This window comes from Hipposideros armiger, unplaced genomic scaffold, assembly GCF_001890085.2.
Source record: "Hipposideros armiger isolate ML-2016 unplaced genomic scaffold, ASM189008v1 scaffold_50, whole genome shotgun sequence".
In the NCBI taxonomy this organism is placed as follows: Eukaryota; Metazoa; Chordata; class Mammalia; order Chiroptera; family Hipposideridae; genus Hipposideros; species Hipposideros armiger.
The window spans coordinates 585,311-605,144 of NW_017731400.1; the positions used below are offsets into that span (position 1 = coordinate 585,311).

At 40.4% G+C, this 19,834-nt stretch overlaps 1 pseudogene; it reads right to left on the bottom strand.

The window, feature by feature from the left end:
- LOC109381631 (eukaryotic translation initiation factor 3 subunit E pseudogene) overlaps window positions 1-2,777 on the bottom strand; it is a 31,614-nt pseudogene extending 28,837 nt beyond the window's left edge.
- Window positions 2,778-19,834: the final 17,057 nt, after the last annotated feature.

The following is a 19,834-nucleotide window of genomic DNA, read 5'->3' on the forward strand; positions in this document are numbered from 1 at the left end:
CACTGGCCCTCATGTGGGATCCGAACTGGGGCCCTGCTGCTCAGAGCTGGCATCCCAAGCCAGCTCTTAACCAACGCGCCACTCAGCCGGCCCTAATTTTTCTTTGATTGTTTGGTAGAATTCACCTGTGAAGCCACCTGGTCTTGGACTTTTATTCAGTTTTTTGATTACTGCTTCAATTTCATTGCTAGTAATTGGTGTGTTTAGATTTTGTATTTCTTCCATGTTCAGTCTTGGAAGGTTATATACTAATAGAAATTTATCCATTTCCTTTAGATTGTTGAATTTGTTGTTCATAGTATTCTTTAATGTTTCTTTGTATTTCTGTGGTGTTGGTTGTAACTTCTCTTTCATTTATGATTTTATTTATTTGGGCTCTATGTCTGTCTTTATTGATGAGTTTGGCTAAAAGTTTGTCTATTTTACTTATCATTTTAAAGAGCCAGCTCTTAGTTTTATTGTTCTTTTCTATTTTTTTTTAAATTCCTATTTTGATTATTTCCACTATGATCTTAACTATTTCCTTCCTTCTGTTTACTTTGGGTTTTGTTTTGTCTTCTTTCTCTACTTCCTTTAGGTGTAGAGTTAGATTATTTATTTGAGATTTTTCTTGTTTCTTGAGGTAAACCTAGATAGCTCTGAAACTTCCCCTTTAGAACAGCCCTTGCTGCATCCCATAAATTTTGAAAAGTTGTGTTTTCAATTTTATTTGTTTCAAGATAGTTTTTGATTTCTTGTTTGATTTCTTTTTTGAGCCATTGGTTGTTTAGTACCATGCTGTTCAGTCTCCAAATATTTGTGTTTTTTCCCAGTTTTCTTCATGTAGTTGATTTCTAGTTTCATGCCATTATGGCTGAAAAGATGCTTGATATTATTTCAATCTTATTAAGTTTACTGAGGCTTATTTTGTGTCCTAGTATGTGACCTACCCTGGAGACTGTTTCATGTGCACTTGAAGAAACTGTATTTTTCAGTTTGGGGATGAAACATTCTAAAAATGTCTATTAAATCAATCTCATCTAATGTGACATTTAAGGCCTTATTAATTTTCTGTCTGGATGATTTATCTACATGTGAGTGGGGTATTAAAATCCCCTACTATTATTATATTACTGTGGATTTCTCCCTTTATGTCTATTAGTAATTGCTTTATGTATTTATGTGTTCTTTATAGGAAGTGTAGTTATTTATGATTGTTACATCCAATTCTTGGATTGACCCTTTCATGATTATGTAATGTTCTTCTTTGTCTTTTTTTTTGTACTTGTTTTGTTTTAATGTCTAATTTGTCTGATACAAGTATTGCTATTTCAGCTTTCTTTTTGTTTTTACTTGCATGGAGTATTGTTTTCCATTTTTTCACGTTTAGTCTTCTGCGTCTTTTGATTTGAAGTGAGTCTCATAAGCAGCATATAGATGGGTCAGGTTTTTTAATCCATTCAGCCACCCTATGTCTTTTATTTGGAGTATTTACTCCATTTGCATTTAAAGTAATTATTGATAAGTATATACTTATTGCCATTTTGTTAATTGTTCTGAGGTGGTTTTTATAGTTGTCCTCTTTCTTCTTTTGATCTCTTCCCTTGTGGTTGCTGTTTTTCTTTAGTGTTTTGTTTAGATTACTTTATCTTTGTTTTTTTGCATATCTTTTGTAGATTTTTGGTTTGTGGTTACCATGAGGTTTATGTATGTCATTCTTTATCTATAGTAGACTATTTTAAGCTGATAGGCATTTAAGTTTGAATATATTATATAAAGGATACATTTTTACTCCCCCCTCCATGCTTTGTGTTATTGATGTCATATTTTAGATTTCTTTGTGTTGTATATCTCCTAAATATTTGTAGTTTGAGCCGAGCTTGACATTATTTCTTTTAACTTTTGTAGTAGCTTTTCAAATGTCTGATTTGCTCTATTTATTGAATATTTGGTTTTACCTGTGAGGTCTTTTTCTTTTCTCACTTTTTCTTATTTCTGGTACGGCCTTTCTTTTTCTACTTAAAGAAGACCCTTTAACATTGTAAAGATGGTTTAATGGTGATGAAATCCTTTAGTATTTGCTTGTTCAGGAAACTCTTTATCTCTTTTTCAATTCTGAATGATAACCTTGCTTGACAAATTATTCTAGTTTGTAGGTTCCTTTCCTTCAGTACTTTAAAGATGTCCTGCCACTGCTTTCTGGCCTGTAAAATTACTGATAAGTAATCAGCTGATAGCCTTATAGGGTTTTCTTTGTGTGTAATTCATTTTTTTCTTGCTTCCTTCAAGATTGTCTCATTACTTTTAACTTTTTCTGGTTTAACTACAATATATCTTGATGTGGACTCTTTGGGTTCATCTTGTTTGGAGCTCTCTGTGCTTCCTGGACCTGGATGTCCGTTTCCTTTCCTAGGTTAGGAAAGTTTTCTTCAGCCATTATTTCTTTAAATAATGTTTCTGTTCCTTTCTCATTCTTCTCTTTTGGGGATCTTTATATTGCAAATGTTTGAATGTTTGATGTTATTCCAGAGGTCCCTTGAAATCATCCTCTTTTTTAAAGTTCTTTTTTCTTTCTGCTGTTCTGGTTGGTTGATTCCCACTGGTCTGTGTTCCAGGTCGCTGATCCATTCTTTTTCATTAGCTAATCTACTATTGAGTTCTTCCAATGTGTTTTTCATTTCGGTTATTGTATTCTTCAGGTCTGCTTGATTCTTTCTTATACTTTCTAACTCTTTGTTTAAGTTCTTCCTAAGTTCCTGTATTTCATTCTTGAGTTTGGTAAGGATCCATATGGCCATTTCTTTGAGTTCTTTATCAGGCAAATTACTTATTTCTGTTTCTTTAGGGTTTGTTTCCCCCTCCCCCGGGGATTTTTCTTGTTCCTTCATTTGAGAGATGTTCTTCTGTCTTTTCATTCTGTTTGACTTTCTAATTTTGTTTATGTGAATTAGGCAAAACAGCTATTTCTTTCAGTTTTGGAAAAGTGGCCTATGTAGAAGTGGGCTCTGTGTAGACTGTGTGTGTGTGTGTGTAAGGTAGTTTTGGGGGCCCAGTAGGAGCCTGGCAGGTGCTTATGACTTCCAGGGCACTGGCCTACTGAGCCAAGTGTCTCCAGGTGGGGAGGCCAGGTGCATGTACTAATGCCCTGATGATCCTGCCTGCTCTGTTAGTTTGTGCTGAGACGGGCTGGGGAGATGTGTCGAGGAATGAGCTGCGGTGATCTTGCAGGTAGGCCAGAGCACCTGGATAGAGCCCCCTGCCCACCCTATGGAGGTGGAAGGGGACATAAACAATGGGGGACCCTCTGACCCTTGAGAATTCCTGTAATCCTCAGAGCCCATGGCTCTCCAGGCTTCTCTTTATAGTGTCTCTCTTGTTGGTTGCTCCGAAAGTGGTCCAGTGTAAAAGAGACCTCTGAGCAGGCTTTATGTGCTGGGTAGTTTGCGGAAGCCGCTCGGAGCCGGGGCAGGCACATAAGAGGCCTGGGGCACTAGTGAGCTGGCCCAGGGTAGCTCTCGACAGGGGGGCCAGGTGAGTGTGGGAGACCCTGTTACTCTCTTGTTCCCTTTGTTCAGAGGGAAAAGGCTCCAGGCAATGTAGTTGTGACGGTGCTGTGGCTGCTGTGATCAGCACGTAGACCAAAACACCCCTATTGAGCTCCTGCCTGCCCTATCCAAGTGGAGGGAAGCTTAAACATGGTGCTCACTAGCTCCTCCAGCCCAGGAGAGTTCCCGCAGCACCCAGAGGCCTCCCTGGGCTTCACAGCCTTCTCTATTCAGTCTCTCTTGTTTGCTGTCCAAAGCTGTTCGTTGAGCGTTCAGCTATCTCGCACGCAGGAGTCCTTGCTACCTCTACACATGTATATTTGATTTTGCTCATAGAAGGCGGTGAGCTCAGCATCCTCCTATGCAGCCACCATCTTGGAACTCCTGCCCTTATTTTAAAAGCACTGAAGTTGAATGTCTTTTCTTTTTTTAAAAATACCTACAAAATAAATGTGTGTGTGTGTGTGTGTGTGTGTGTGTGTGTGTGTGTGTGTTGCCTGTGAGTCCCTCTTCAACTATCCTGAAGGATAGTATGATTCAGTAGCAAAAATTTTAACTTAGTTTTACAGGGTAAACATCTGTGTGTTTCTTGGAGGATACATATGCAATGTTTGGTCACAGGTTGGTGGAGTGTTTTGGAAAATTTATAGTATCTAGCAGGTTGGATAGATGGACTTTGTAGTCTAGTTTGGCAGTTTCAGCAGAGGAACCCAGGTGCTCAAAGAATTATCAGTGAGAAAATGCCTGTATTAGCTGCCATATGAAGTATCACAAACTGGTTGGCTTAAAACAACAGAAACGTGTTCTCTCACCATTATGAAGATGAGAAGTCTGAAATCAAATCATTGGCAGGAGGGGTTTCCTCTGGAGGCTCTGAGGGGAACACATCCCAGGCCTCTCTCCTAGCCTCTGGTAGCTGCCTGCAGTCCTCGGTGTTTCTTGACTTGTAAAGGCATCACTGCAATCGCTGCCTCCATTTTCACATCACCTTCTTCTGTCCCGTGTGTCCTGAACCTCCTCCTTTCTCTTATAAAGATACCAGTCATTGGATTTAGGGTCCATTCTAATCTGCTATGACATCGTCTCAACTAACTTATTTGCGAAGACCCTATTTCCAAATAAGGTTACATTCTGAGGCTCTGGGTGGACATGAATTTTTGGGAGAGACTCTTCAACCCAGAACAGTGCAAAGGTCCAAGAGATACAGAAAGAGGAAGGGGTAACCACCTCTAGGTGGACCAGCTCTGTGGAACTTAGAGGGTAAGACCTGCCTTAACACGTGATGATCTGAGTATACATGACAAGAACTAGTTTTATAGTACTTTGCACATTACAAATGTGGTTTGCATACCTTTAATTATTCAACTATTGAATATTAAAAGGAATAATGGTGAGGGGATGAATGAGGAGTAAGGAAGCCCTTCATCATGTTTGGCATCTCAGGCGGATGCTTGGATGATTGAGCCCCCAGCTGCCTGCAGCAGTGGCTCACACATCTTTTACCCTGCTTTACTCTCCTGTTCCTGGAATCCCACTCTGAATTTCTTACACACAGTCTTTGTCTCGGCCTCTGCTTTCTGGGGAGCCGAGACTAAGGCGGGGCTATTTGAATATTGCTTTCTGACTTTGCTTGACAATAGTGTGCACAGGGTACATGTGTTTGATTTAAAATTTTTGATCTGAGGCTGGTGGACTGAGGTGGTTAAAATGAGGCCAGGCTAATAAATGTAGACCTGAATGACCCAGTTAGTTTCATTTTGTTTCATGACTAGATTTCCATGCAGGAATCCTGAGGATATGCAACTTCTCCATAAAGGACATTCTTTCACTACCAAACTGCTGTTTCCATCCTTCCCTCTTCCACAACATGCCTTTCACCTCACTGATCATTACAAATATTTTCTTAATTCCACTTTCTCCCTCATCGCCGACATCCACGTATCACTAATGTCTTCAGTTTATATCTCACGAATGTCTTTTAAAATTGGCCTGTCTTCTTTCCTCACCACCCACAACCCCAACTTTTCTTCCTGAACCATTGCAACAACAACCTATCTGGTGTATCCCTCTATTCTCTACACTGACTACATTCTTTATACCTACTGTAATGATGTTTCAAAATTAAAATCTGTGTCACTGCCTTATTTTATTTTTTTGAATTTTTTTATTGGGGGTCAGTGTGTTTTTCCAGGACCCATCAGCTCCAAATCAAGTAGTTGTTTCAATCTAGTTGTGGAGGGCACAGTTCAGTAGCCCATGTGGGGATCGAACCAGCAATCTTGGTGTTATGAGCCTGCGCTCCAACCACCTGAGCTAACTGGCCACCCCCTGCCTTATTATTATTTTTTAATTAAAGTTTATTTGAGTGACAATTGTTAGTAAAGTGACATAGGTTTCAGGTGTACAATTCTGTAATACATCATCTATATATCACATTGTATGTCAGTGCCTTATTTTTAAAACAAAAACAAAATTGAAAAACAAAAATTCACTATTGGTTCCCGTTACCTACAGGGTTAAAATCAAAATTATGTATATTTTATAATGTTCCTCGCCATGTTTTACTCAGTGTTTCCTGCCTGCCTCTCCAACATCATGCCTCCACCTCTGTCACAAGCAACAAACTTTCCACTTCTGTTCAAACACTCCAAGCCTTTTTCTATCGCCCTTCTCTCTGCCCACAATACCTTTCCTCTTATTTTCTCCCACTTATTCTTGAGAGGTAACATAAATATCATTGCAGATTTCATTGTCCTGCCTTGTGTGCTCCCACACCTTATGTATATGTATTTACACTTACGATTGTATTGGCAATCTTCACCTTCTCCCGTAGTCCTCCATATCAGACCTCTGTGTTAGGGCTTGGAGGGTAGGGCCTGTGTTTAGTTATCATTCTATGCCCAGCAATTATTCCATTTATATGCTGAGAAAAAAATGTTTGTTTTGAGCGACTGGAAGAATTAGGAAATTTATCATCCCATGGGGGTGGGGCAGGGGGAACATAATGGTGGTGAATCCCCAGCAGGGCTTCCTACCCTACGGGAAGGAAAATCTAGGTTTGAAATCTCAGACTGTATTTTCTGCCATGTCCATGACTGCTGGTATACAGGCAATTTAGAAGGAAAACGTGGATTATATCATTCATATCTTGTTTGGCGAGACTCTACTGAACTGAACTACGGGCTAGATCCAGAAAAGGGGTGACTTTTCACTGGTTAACTTGGTATTCTGCATCTCTAGCTCCTTGCTTTTATATAACCAGTGCCTGTTAAATGATTGAATCTGAGGCTTAGTATCATCAAGCATTTCCTATGTAGCTGGGAGGTTGCAGTTCACAAGTATCTAATCTGGACTCCATTGAGAAGTGATAATTAGGTGCTAAGTGTTAACCAGATTACGGATTACAGTGGATTGTTCCCACCAGTCATTTAACACCTCATCAGGGGTCAGACCTTGGATGTTGTCTTCTACTTACACTTCCTGTGCAGCTGCGTCTTCCTGACCTTTTCTGCCACAGTCTATATTTTATCTTTCTGTCCAATGGGACGGCCACATCTGTTCACCTACTTGATAAAATCAGCATTTACTTATGGCACACAAGTAAAATCTGTGACTCTTCCAAGAAGGTGGAAGGAGTCTCATGGTGTTACAAAATTTTTTCCAGGAAGATAATTCACTAGGATCATAATGGCAATCATATATTGCCAGCTGCCTTTGTGCATGGAAGCCTATACATTCTGGACAAGGACTGTTTGCTTCATGACGTGGTCTGTATTATGACCATCCCCATACTACAGATGTGGAAACCAGAGCAGTAGGCCCTTTGTACTTAGGCTGGATGGACTCAGAGCCCTTGCTCTTAACCACGGTGTGTGCTGGGGCTTCTAACTTACTTTATCCTGGGCACTTTCTCCAACTCGGCACCAAGCATGAAAAGGGAACCACCAGTCCACTGTTCCCTAACAGGGATTCAGGAGAGAGGAACATATGTCCTCGGCTGCAGGGAGCACAGACTCAGCATGTCTAGTGGGTCTGGGAAGAAGTGTTTCCATGAAGCCAACGGGTGAAATTTCCCAGGCAAACAGCTGCTACTGGGAACTTCTAAATACAACAGTCTGTTGCTGCCCTTTTTGTTCCTCTTGAAAATCCAAACATGCAGGTTGTAGCGAAGCCCTGCAGATCAATGGGGTTATGCTCCGTGGAATGTGAGCTGATTTAGAGAAGACCAGAAAGCCATAGACAGGGAGGTTCAAGGGTATCAGCTCAAATATTATATTTATTCATCAGTGTCTTGGGTCACTTTCAATGTCATTGGCAAAGGGCTGTGATTTCATTTCTGTATTCATTATACAACAAAATTTTGACATCACCCAGATAGTGGTTACAGATTTTTTCTAATGGTGTTTTATTTTTTAATTCTATTATATTATTCTATAATATTCAGTAAACAATAAATTTCCATTCATTTTGGCTTTCAGCTGTGGGCTTTTTTTTTGGAGAAAAGCTCTATACTCAAAGTACTTTTATTCTTTTGCAGTGGTAAATCCAGCAACTTGTATAGTAATTTTTGGTTTCTATTATATTTTGTTCTGAAATGTGTTTATTAACATATATTGTGTCAATAAAATGGACTTTATTAGAGTCCCTTCTCTTTTGAACCAAATCCACTATGAATATACATGTTGATTAAGTTGTTTGTTTGGCTGTACATATTATATATTTTTCTAAATATGGCTGAGCAATTGTACTTTCAAAAAGGTAATTTCAGCCTCCACTGACTTACTTGTCATTCAAGACACTTTTCTCTGGTACTATTTGTTATTCTGAGGTTTTCTCTAGGTGGTTGTTTTCACACTTCTTCTTCAGCATGTATTTTCTCCGTGTTAACCATATATCTCGCTTGATCTTGGTACAAACTCACTTAGCATTTTAATCTGAATCTCACTTAATCCTTGTCACTCAGCTGATATAGACTGCACATTTACAATGCTAGTTTAATCGTTCTGGAAACATTTGGTCATAAATAAAAGAAAGCTGTAGCTGTTCCAACTTGTAGGCAGAACAAGAGCTGTTCCAGGGGCTACTGTACATTCACATTGACCTTGATTTCTGGCTTGTGAGAGAGAACAAATGTCGAATAGGTTGGTTTTTTATTTTAAGATGCTGCAGCTCCCAAGCTCATCAAACATTTAACTAAAATGCTGTTTATTTGCTGAGCTTGACTAGTCAATGCCAAGGAGACTTTGAGGGTCTTTTAGGGTTATTTCATTGTTTCCTCTTTTCCTTAGCCATAAAAAAGAAGCAGTTTGCACTTGCTGAGTATTTGAGAAACAAACTGGCAGAGATGGAAGGACATGCTAATTTGATCAGATTTTTTTATTATTTTCTCCTATTTAAATTTGTTTGCTGTTGAGACCATTACAGATGAACCCTGCTAATGCTATATTTTCTGAGGTTCAGTGGTGAATAAATAAGTTGGACTAAATAAGTTAAACCATAGCCTGTGGGCTTCCTCTCACCCCTCACACCTTTATGTGGGAGTTTTCTTCCATATTATCAGTGTGGAAGGAAGAGGGCCACATGTTAAACCTGACAAGCTCAGGGGACTGAAAATAACCACATAAAAAATTCCTACTAAGATGGGCCATGGTGGGAAGTCATATCCTTGGCCTGTAGCTTCCTTGACAAAGGTCAGTCTTTATCTTGAGTCTATCTACTGTCTCTTTGCTTCTAAGATAACATACCCTTGGAATGTCAGAGTAATTTCTTTTTCCGGACCTCCCCCTCCTCCCAGAGGACACAACCCACCACACCAGAGCAGGAAACTACAAAATCCCTCATTGTTACCTTGTTCCCCAAATACCATCTCTATGTGCCGTAAAATGCTATTAACTATCCTGTACCCACCAATGTAAAAGAAGTGTGTCTCTGTTTTGCTTTTAATCCAATCCCAGAGATTTCCCTGCTTAGCTTTCTCCTACGCCCTTAATCTACAACCAGTGGATTTCATATAACCCTTCTCTTTTGATTGTAATGCATAATATAAGTTGCCAGCCCGCCATTTTCCAGAACATTTTCTCAATCCATTGAGACTTTGCTTCCTGGCCATTGTCGTCACTTGGGCACAAATAAACTCTTATAAGCTTTTTTCTTACACTGGATATTTTGTTTGTGGACATCAGAAACATTGTTGCCATGCACTGTGCTGCTTTTTCCAGATCCATTTCTAAGTATTACAAAGGATGAGAATCTGTATACGATCCTCTCTGTTGGTCCAGATAGGCTGTTACGGGGAAAAAAATGAACGTTCTCAGTGGCTTCAAACCACTTTTATCTTGCTCACGGGCCATGTTTGTTGCAGGTAGTCTGGGGACTCTGGCTGTCTAGGGACTTGCTGAAGGAAGCCCATCTCTCCTCCAAGGCAGGAGAAAAGGAATATGGCACTTGAAGCACTGACTTGGGAACCTTTTGCCCAGATGTGACATCATCACTTCCTGCTCGCATTCCATCCACAGCAAGTGTCAGCTCAATCCTACTTGTGTGTCTGGAAGGAGAACCCCTAATATTTGGTCAACATTATTAGTGACTACCACACCTCTGTACTGGTTACAGGGGACAGTGGGCTTATTACAGTGCTTCCTCACTCACATCCCATGTTCAGTTCAATACATATGTCCAGGGCTGGCTACATGATGTGTTGGGGCCCAGTGTAAAATGCAAATATATGGCCTCTTCTTCAAATGTTATTAAGAGTTCCAAAAGGGCGACATCAGAGCATTAAACCAAAAGCTGTTTCCGGGTGAATGGAAGTTAAGGGCACGTCCGCAGGACAGGAAGATGGGTGCCCTGTGCAACTCTGTGGGTCCCACGTCCAAAAAGGTGGAACGTACAGCCCAGGAAGGGATGCAGGAAATCGGGTCCTTTATGGGAAGCATCTGAGGATGCTAAATGAAATGTGAGTGCTTGCCCAAGAGAGGCTGCATGAAGGAAAGCTGATTGTCTGCTTGTCTCACAGAAGATGCTGTCAGGATGAGTAAGACAATGTAAGCAGGAGAAGTTTGCAAATCCCTGTAGGGATGTGACTTCTAAATTCAAGGCATAATCGTTTCCTGACAGTGATTTAATGACATTAATTACACTCCTGTAACTGCACTGTGTCACTCTTATAATTCCCTTAGAGAAGGAAGATTGGGAATACCCTTCCCTACCCTGACTTCCTTTGGGGGAGGAAATACGGTGGTCGGCCAATAAGCGTTAGGAATGGTTGCCATTTGCCTGTGTCCATTTCAGCAAAGCTAAGTCAGAAGAACAGGTTTATCCAGGGGATGGGCAAGAGGACGGTTAACGTCTTGTTGAGATGAACCCAAGCCTATTGCGCGCCCTCTGAAAACAAAGAACTCTGGAGAGTCTGCCTGGCTTGGGTAGATCTTTAGGATTCGGAGATTTTATTTTGATAGTTTTACAATGTAAGAAGGTTCACCTGAAACTAATAGAATATTGAATGTCAACTGTAAATCAATCAATCAATGAAATGAAATGAAGTGTCAGAATGTAAGTTGGCCATTTAATTTTTTGGATTAAATTCAAGGGCAGGAGAGGCGATTCCTTTGTTTTTGTAAGTCCTGCTGCCTGAGAGGATGCTGTCAGTGCTGTTGGTGCCCTGTCCGAATGCCCCAGCTGCTGTGGGGATTGGCTGTGGGGCTCACCACTCACCCTTCTTCCTGTCCTGTGGACCTGCCCTTGGCTTCCATTCACCCTGGAAGCAGCTCATGGCCAATGACTCACTGATAGGCGGGTACAGAGGACCAGACCCCTTGCCTCAAGGTAGGGACAACTTTGTGGTGTGATTTGTGTTCTGGAGTCCTTCATGGATCAGGCTAAGGCTACAGTTTACCTGAAAGCCCATACTTGCTCAATGCTTTTCCTTTCCCCATCCTGAGTCTCTCTCCCTCTTTCAGGTTTTTCATGAGGAGCGTCCTCGATAAATCATGTTTGCCAAATCCTTGTCTCAGGCTCTGCTTCTAGGGAACAGCAGATGAGACAAAAACCACACTTGTTTTATGCCAAGGGGAATTCATCTTGAATACACAATTGCCACTGCGTCAGGATTTGTACTTAAAGACTGTTACTGTGAATGCATTCTCTTCCCAGAAACAAGGTTCTGATTTTAGTGATATCTGAGAAATAACCTCTCTTTGCCTTTTCCTGGTATGTGGATGGTTAAACAAGCAGCAGATAAAAGCATGAAGATTCATGTTAACATCACTGAAGAGGGCTGCTTCTTCATGGTGTCCTCCTCACTTGCACCCATTGGAGCTGGGTGTTAGGAAGCCAGTACATTTCCCCCCACTTTCCTGTCTCTACTCTGTGGATCCAGTTAACCACTGATGCTGTGGCAAGAGTCATTGCTAGCCTGCACACTGAATGAGTGCTCTAGGTAAGGCAACTCCTCAAATCATCAAAGCCACTGCATGGGGTACGTCCAAGGTGGTAGGAGCTAGTAGGTGGCGGAGCTAGTAGGTGGCAGAGCCAGATTTGAGCCTAGGCAATTTAGGTTCCTTATTACTTTGCTCTGCTGCCTCACAGGTAAGAACAGAAGGTGATTCTTGCCTACTTCATAGGGTTGCAAGGATTAAATGAGATAATGTGAATAAAACACTTAGCATAATGCCTAGCACATAGTAAAAGCTCTATAAATAATAGTAGTTATTATTTTGTGGAAGAGTTTACAGAGATACCAAAATTTTCAGAGCTGGAGTCAGTGTCATCCTAGTCAATTCCTTTTAAAATACTCATGTTCCTCCTTCAGAGTCCTATGCCTGCCTCACTGACCTCTGTTCCTCCCTGTACCTGAGCATGAGCCTAGAAAGTTATCGTTTCCATCAGCAGCTCATTTCAGCAAGGTGATGGTGAGAAGCACAGAGTGTCACCATGCTCCAGCCGTGTTAGTAGTTCCAGCACCATTTTCTTATAATCATTGCCCTTTATTGTCTTGGAGTAACATAAAGAAAGATGCAGGTCAGTCTGGCTAGAAGAGACTTGGATATTTTTATTGTTTTCAAGCAGAAAAAAGAACCACACAGGAAATGAACAATACAAACTCACAATCTTATAACTGATTTGGTAGATTGGAAAAACATCACTATTCAGAGTCATCTGCTCCGGTGGTGTCTTTGGATTTCACAGCAAGTCATCCCACCCTTTCCCAAATGAGTCAGCTGTGCCCTGACTGGCACCGAGTGTCTATATTTTGGTTGAGCGTGGAGACCTGTCCTTGTAGATTGCAAACTTGCCATACCACTGACAGTGGCAATTCATTGAGTTGCGGGTGAATGAATTATTAACTAGTTAGTTTTTTTTTTTTTAACTGACTGAAAGTCATAGAGAAGTTGTGGGGGAAATTTATTTTCTGGGCAGTGGTTAGCAATAGAGTCTGAGTAGTGAGAGCAGGGGCATTCATGAAGACACAGAAACACACCTTGTTGGCTTAATTGTTCATGGGTACAAATTAACTCACATGAGAAATAGCTGGGCAGTGGGCTAATTTTAGGGTGCTATGCTGCCTCAAGTTTACATTTTTTTCTGAACATATATATTTTATAGTTGGCTGAGAGTGAGAATGAGGGTTGTGAAAGTAGTGGGGTTGGAGATGAGAGCAGAAGGGGTGCAATCGTGTGTCGTACAGTATGGCATCTTAATTGTAACTCCGAATTCACTAAAACACAGATAAACAAGATAAAGTGCTCGAATCCCACACAGGCCCGTTTAACATCTTTCTATTTTATTCTTACAATCAGTAGACCTAGTTTCTGATCATAGGACAAATGAAAGAGAGTATGGGTGGAACAATTGAAAGCAATATCAGAGTGACGGAAAAAGTCAAATCAGGTATCTCTGCAGTTTGCTGATAACACAAGTTCATTGTTCACACTAGGAGGAATGACTGTTAGGTGGAAAGGTTACAAAGAGATCAAGCATGGATCCGGCCAATGACTGGTTGAATATTTTGCTAGGTCCTTAGATTTTATTTTCATTTATTTGTTTGTTTTTCTTTCACAGCAAACAAGTCATGGCTAGTTTGATTTGACTATCTGGAGATATTCTTTTGTTGATAGTTTGAAAGAATTTGCCTGTTATTAAGGCACCCCATACAAGTGATAAGTAATAGAACAGAATTATTTTACTCTGTGTAAGTTGAAACAGCTGACCGAGTGGCTCAGTTGGTTAAGAGCTCACTCAAGAGTGCGAGCTCTGAGCAACAGGGTCGCTGGTTTGATTCCCGGCCCAAGCTGAGCTGCCGCTGAGCTGCCAACAGGTGGCAGGATGGATCAGCTAAAAAAAAAAATCATCACTCTGTGTAAGTTGGAATATTAGTGGAGGGGGTATTTTTGAGTAGGCCTTTGTAATGAAACTCATTAAATATAGTTAAAATTCATCACCTGCTGTGTGACCATCAAAATATTAATTAAATTCCTTCAAGTTTCAGCTTCTTAATCTGTAAAATGGGGATTATAGTTCAGGGTTCTGTTAAAGGAGTAATTTCAACAGTATATGACAGTTCCACGTGAGGTGTGTGTTTACAGTATAGTTATTCACTGAACAGTATCTATTAAGACATATGACAACCACGATGATGGTGAGAACTCTTATCTCTAGTCACCAGTGAGTCCATATTAAGACATATTTCCATCTCTTCCCTTTCCCTGAGTGGAAGATTCCAGTAAAGATAGGCTTTAGCTTCCACCATGTTCTTTACAATTTCATTATAGTCTTAAGGTCCCCCTTTACTGTGACGATCAAGTCCTCCCTGGTCTGAGGGCGAGGCATCCATAATGAACAATAACCTCGATGCTTATGCTGGGGTCTTTCTTTTCCAAAATAGCATGACTAGAATGTGGAAACTAGAACTATTAGTATAATGTTCTTCAAATTTGCAGTAATCATAACTGTTGGGTTGTCAGAAAAGTCATAATGTATTTTTTCTATGTTTTTCATTGCAAAAATGCTTCATGACTTTTCCGACAACCCAATAATATTTATTCATCTTGTACTATGTACCAGGCACTATGATAAGTCTTGAACAATCCTTTACTCAGTTGAAATCTTGCTCATAACCTTCATATATAAAACAGATAGACACAGAGCTACTCTAATAAACCAGTAGGTGTGTTTTGGGAAGGGAGGTCTGCTGTTACATTACCTCTCTGTCCTCCCTCATGGCATCCTCAGTGGCCCTTCATGGAACTCTTGGATCTGTCAGAGAGTTGTTGGGTGTCCCGGTGGTCAATTAGGTTAATAAATCAAACAAGAAGTAACAATGAAGACTTTTTTCACTTACTGTGATAGTGTAAGTCAGAGGCCAAAAAGACAGTGCTAGCTAGTTCTCCCAATGCCCCACTGGAATGGCACTGGGCACAAGTCAGATGGATCAGCTCAGACAGGGAAGAGGAGGTGGTCTCGCTGCTAAGGGAGCCCCAAATAAAAGGCCTCTGGCATTTTATAGACCTGGGACCTAGGGGAATGGAGAGTTCCTCCCCCACCCTCCACCTTCCCTAACACAAACAAAGAGGCCTCTGAATGAAGTGCCTAGGGTAGGAACGCAAATATATGTGTGAGCATGGCTGGTAGAAGATGGGCGGGCAGAGTCCTTGAGGACAAAGCCCTCCAGAGATGCCATGCACTGGCTGTGCACCAAGTCCAGTGTGGGGATAGCAGCTTTCTCAACCCAAGGCCTACCAGGCAAAGCCTGTGTTTGGGCCTGAAAAAGTAGTTTGAAAACTGCTGCAATACTTAATAAAATATAGGATTGCTTTATGAAGTAAGATGTAGTCATATAGCTGTTAGGGAATGTGGAGTTCAATATATTGTGTGTTAGAAAATCGTTTACATTGATACCTAATTGGCTTAGTAAACCCACTTTAATATACCAATTGATCATGCTTTTGAAGGCACGCTCTTTATCTTGTTGATGGAAACCAAGATGGTCTTCTGGTTCCTACAAAATATTTTTGCTGTTCACTGTACGTCTCTAAACTTTTGTGACTCTTCCATGAGGTAGACTCAATAAGAACTGTCAATATTGACATAAAATGTTATAGCCTAAAAATATGAAAGCTTCTGTAAATAAGGTGTCAGTCATTGTTTATAGTCAATTTCATGGCAGCTAACTAATTAGGAGCAGAGGAACAAGCCTTGCCAAATACAGATTCTTTGCCTCTCAAATCAGATTTGAAATAATGACTTAAAATTATTCAGCGTTTACATGGTATTTTGATATGAACAAAATGCATCCAATCATTTTTATTAGTGATGATCATGTACCTTTTGGGATTTCAGCACATTTGTGTAGGTTGATGCATGAATTTCTCTATCTGTATAAAAGAAAACAGAAATAACTGTAGGGCGTAACATTTCATTTTCTAATTTTTAGAAGCAAGCTTAGATTGAAGTTGGAAATCCTGAGTTTAGGATATACTTGTATATTACTAATGGATTCAAATAAATCTTTGCTGATTTGTTTGCATGTTTCAGAAATAAAGTTGGCATATTGGGTAAAACTATTTATTTTTGTGAATTTTGTTCCAGGACAATTGAAGTAAAAATTGCATATATATATATATATATATATATATATATATATATATATATATATGGTTTAGATAGCATTTTTAGATTCAGCGGAAGGAAGTCTAAGTCCCTGTGGATATAATTTTTTGGTAGTATGCCTTTTGTCTCACTGTTGTGTGTTTTCCTGGGTATAATTCTGCACCCAATTTCAATGTGTGGGTTTTCCCCAAGCAACTCCCTGACACCAGCTGGGTTTCCTACAAGTCAATTCAGTTCTGTTACTATCTACCTGGAAGTAGCTTCCGATCCCACAGGTTAAGAGCTCAGTCCCAAACTGCCTCTTTCCCACATGACTTCAGACACCAGTTGCAAATCCAGGTTGTCACCCATGTTCTGACACAACTGCAATAGACCAGAGGTTTCAATGACCCGCTCTGTTTTGACAACCTCTTCCTTGGGTTAGATTATTTTTCTAGAGCAGCTCACAGAAGTTGGAGAAACATTTTATTTATCATATTCCTGGTTTATTTTAAAAGGATATAACTCAGTAACAGTCAGATGGAAGAGATGCATAGGGCAAGGTATGGGGAAAGGGCTCGGAGCTACCATGCTCTCCATGTGGTCACCAATCTGGACTCTGCAAACCCTGTTTTTTTGTTTGTTTGTTTGTTTTTGTTTGTTTTAATGGAGGCTTCCTTACATAGGCATGATTGATTAAATAACTGGCTATTGGTGATTGATTCAGCCTCCAGCCTCTCTCCCCTCCCCTGAGGTTAGGGTGAGTGGTAGGTGGGACTGAAAGTTCCAACCCTCTGATCACTTGGTTGAGCTTCTTGGCAACCAGCCCCCAAACTTAGGCTACCTAGGAGTTTTTTAAGTGTCCTATCAATAACACAACAAAAATCACCTTTATTGCTCTCATTACTTAGGGAATTCCAAAGGTTTTAGGAGTTGTGTGCCAGGAATGGGGATGAAGACTATTTATGAGGTCAGACAATTATGTAAGCGAAGTCATCCTAGAAGAAGTGCAACATACCTCATTGCTGAATATCACTATGGTCACCTTTGAACTACTCCCCTTGGGAAGCTATAAACTGATGCCAGCCCTAGTCCACCCTTCAAAGCAATTTTGGAATTCTTTTTCTGGAATGGCCATCAGAGCTGTTGTCATATTACCCTTGATGTCCTGAATATCATCAAAATGTCTTCCTTTCAATATTTCCTTTATCTTTGGGTAAAGAAAGAAGTCATTGGGGGCCAGGCCCGGTGAGTAGGGAGGGTGTTTCAATACAGTTATTTGTTTACTGGCTAAAAACTCCCTCACGGACAGTGCCATGTGAGCTGGTGCATTGTTGTGATGTGAGAGCTCCTTCAGGACCATTTTTGCACACACCTTTCTCATGCCAAGATTTCCAGTTAAGAGTTTCCTAACTGTTTCTCTATCGATGTTTCCTTGGTCTGCTGTGCTTCTCACAGTCAGTCAACGATTTTGACTCACAATTTGACAAATTTTTGCTATGTTTCCATCAGTTCCGCTTGTTACTGGCCGCCCTGACCTCTCTTCATCAGTGACGCGTTCTCTTCCCTCAGAAAAAAGTTTAATCCATTTGTACACTGCCGTTTTCTTCACGGCATTATCCCCATAAACTTGGACTAACATGTCCCTGTTTCATTTCCACTCTTGCCAAGTCTAACAAGAAATTTAATGTTTGTTCGTTGCTCTAATTCAAACGCAGACAGTCTCGCGATGGCACACAAAACCACACAACAATAATGTACGCCACTCAGCAAGACACCTTCACACATCAACAGGAACACAGCTGTGAGACACTGATATACCAAGGTTATGAAACCTTACCGAGCTGTTTGTACAGTGCTGCCAATGTAAGCGCATGGTGGCAAGTTCTTGAACTTAATTGTCAGACCTCGTATTTCTTTTTCTAAATCATAATATCACAGTAGGGATATTGTATTTGATAATGCATAACAGTGTGATAATGATACCTTTCAAGGATTGCTTTCTAAAAAGGGGAACCCATATTAGAATTCTGGTCTTCTGTGGAATACTTGGAAACCACTGACAAAGATTTGATTTCTCCTAGGTAATTATATCATAGGCTGGAGCCATGGTCATAATAGGTCATGGCCACCCAGAAAATGGTAATTATGAAGCACATTCAGCTGGGGAGGAGATAATAACTACTCTGCTTGTCCAGAAGCAGTTAAAAATATTAAAAAGAAAACAGTAGTTTAATATTATATCTCTCAAATAACTGGTTCTTTGATTTCTACATTGCTTTTCTGTTTTATAGGCATAGCCAAAGAGAAGGGTTGAGAGTTCTCCCTCGGGTTCTGTCTTGTTTATCTAGTTGGTTAGAGAACATGAGAGAGGGAAGAGAAAGCGCCCTGTAAGTTGGCTGAGGACACCAGCCTTCTGGTGGATAGGATTAGCATTCAATTAGAGGTTAGAAACAAATAAAACAAAGTCCAATTCCTGCCAAGGTTATTTTATTCATATGAGGAGGATCAGCAAGCTTTACAAAATGAAGTTCAAAAATTCTTCGGGTAGAAGGAAAGGTTGAACAGTTTACCATTTTGGAAAAGCAAATGTGAGTTTGTGTTGGTAGGTACTTCAGCAGGAAAATAGAATATAACTATTATCCACTTCTGCTTATAATTGGTCACACCCAGATTCAGGGCTGGTTTCTATACTAGACTACAACTGGGGTAGGGTAGTCAAGAAGAATTTCGAGTGTTCAGAGAAGGTCAAGAGTACTTTCATGTTGGATGATAACACTATTATTAGTAAGGGTAAAAGAAGCCACAATTTTTTGGTCTGGAAAAGAGGAGGCTAAGCAATCAAAGAAAAAAACCATTCTTCCTAACGGCAGTAGAGTTACAGAATTATACTTGAATGGACCCTTGGGGTATCTTATCTAACCTGTTACTTTATGCCCTAGATAACAATCCCCAATTAGTAACCATTCCAGTCTGTGAATGCCTCAGGTGCCAGACATTCTAGCACCTCTAAGGCAGTATGATCAAAAGTTGAGTCTTTAATTTATGGATCCTAAACCTGCCTCTCTGTAGCTTCTCCTTCAATCCAGCTCCTAATCTTCGAAGTTGAAGAGAATGAGATTGTCTCTTCCTTCCTTCACAAACTAGACTTCTGTGTGGTTTGAGGACAGCTGCCATATTCCTTGCAAGGTTTTTTCAAGATAAGTACTAAACATTACTACTTAGGTGCTTCAACTCTTTGCCATATGCATGATTTCTCTCTCTTCTTGGTCTTTTTTTTCTTTAAACAAATTTCAGTATGTCATTGTTGTGTTAAAGTTGTAGCACAGAGAACTGGGCAACACGCTGCTGAATGAACACTGTAGGGGAAACAGAACATCAGCTTTTTGACCCTGTAATCTTCTGTTAAGGAAGCCTAAGGTGACCCTGAATTTATGAAAGCCACATAACTCCGAATGTGCAGTCACATGAAGACCCAGGTTAAGTCTACACTGTCATTACATTACAACTCTCCATTGTATTTTTAGAATTGTAGAATATTGTTTGTTTCCTACAACTGCTATAATAAATTAACACAAACGACAGCTTACAAGAAGAGAGATATATTCTCTCACCGTTCTGGAGGCCAGAAGCCTCAGGGCTGTACTTCCTCCAGAGGCTTAAGGGGAAAAATTGATTTCTTGCCTCTTCTGGCTTCCAGTGGCTATTGGCATTCCGTGGCCTCT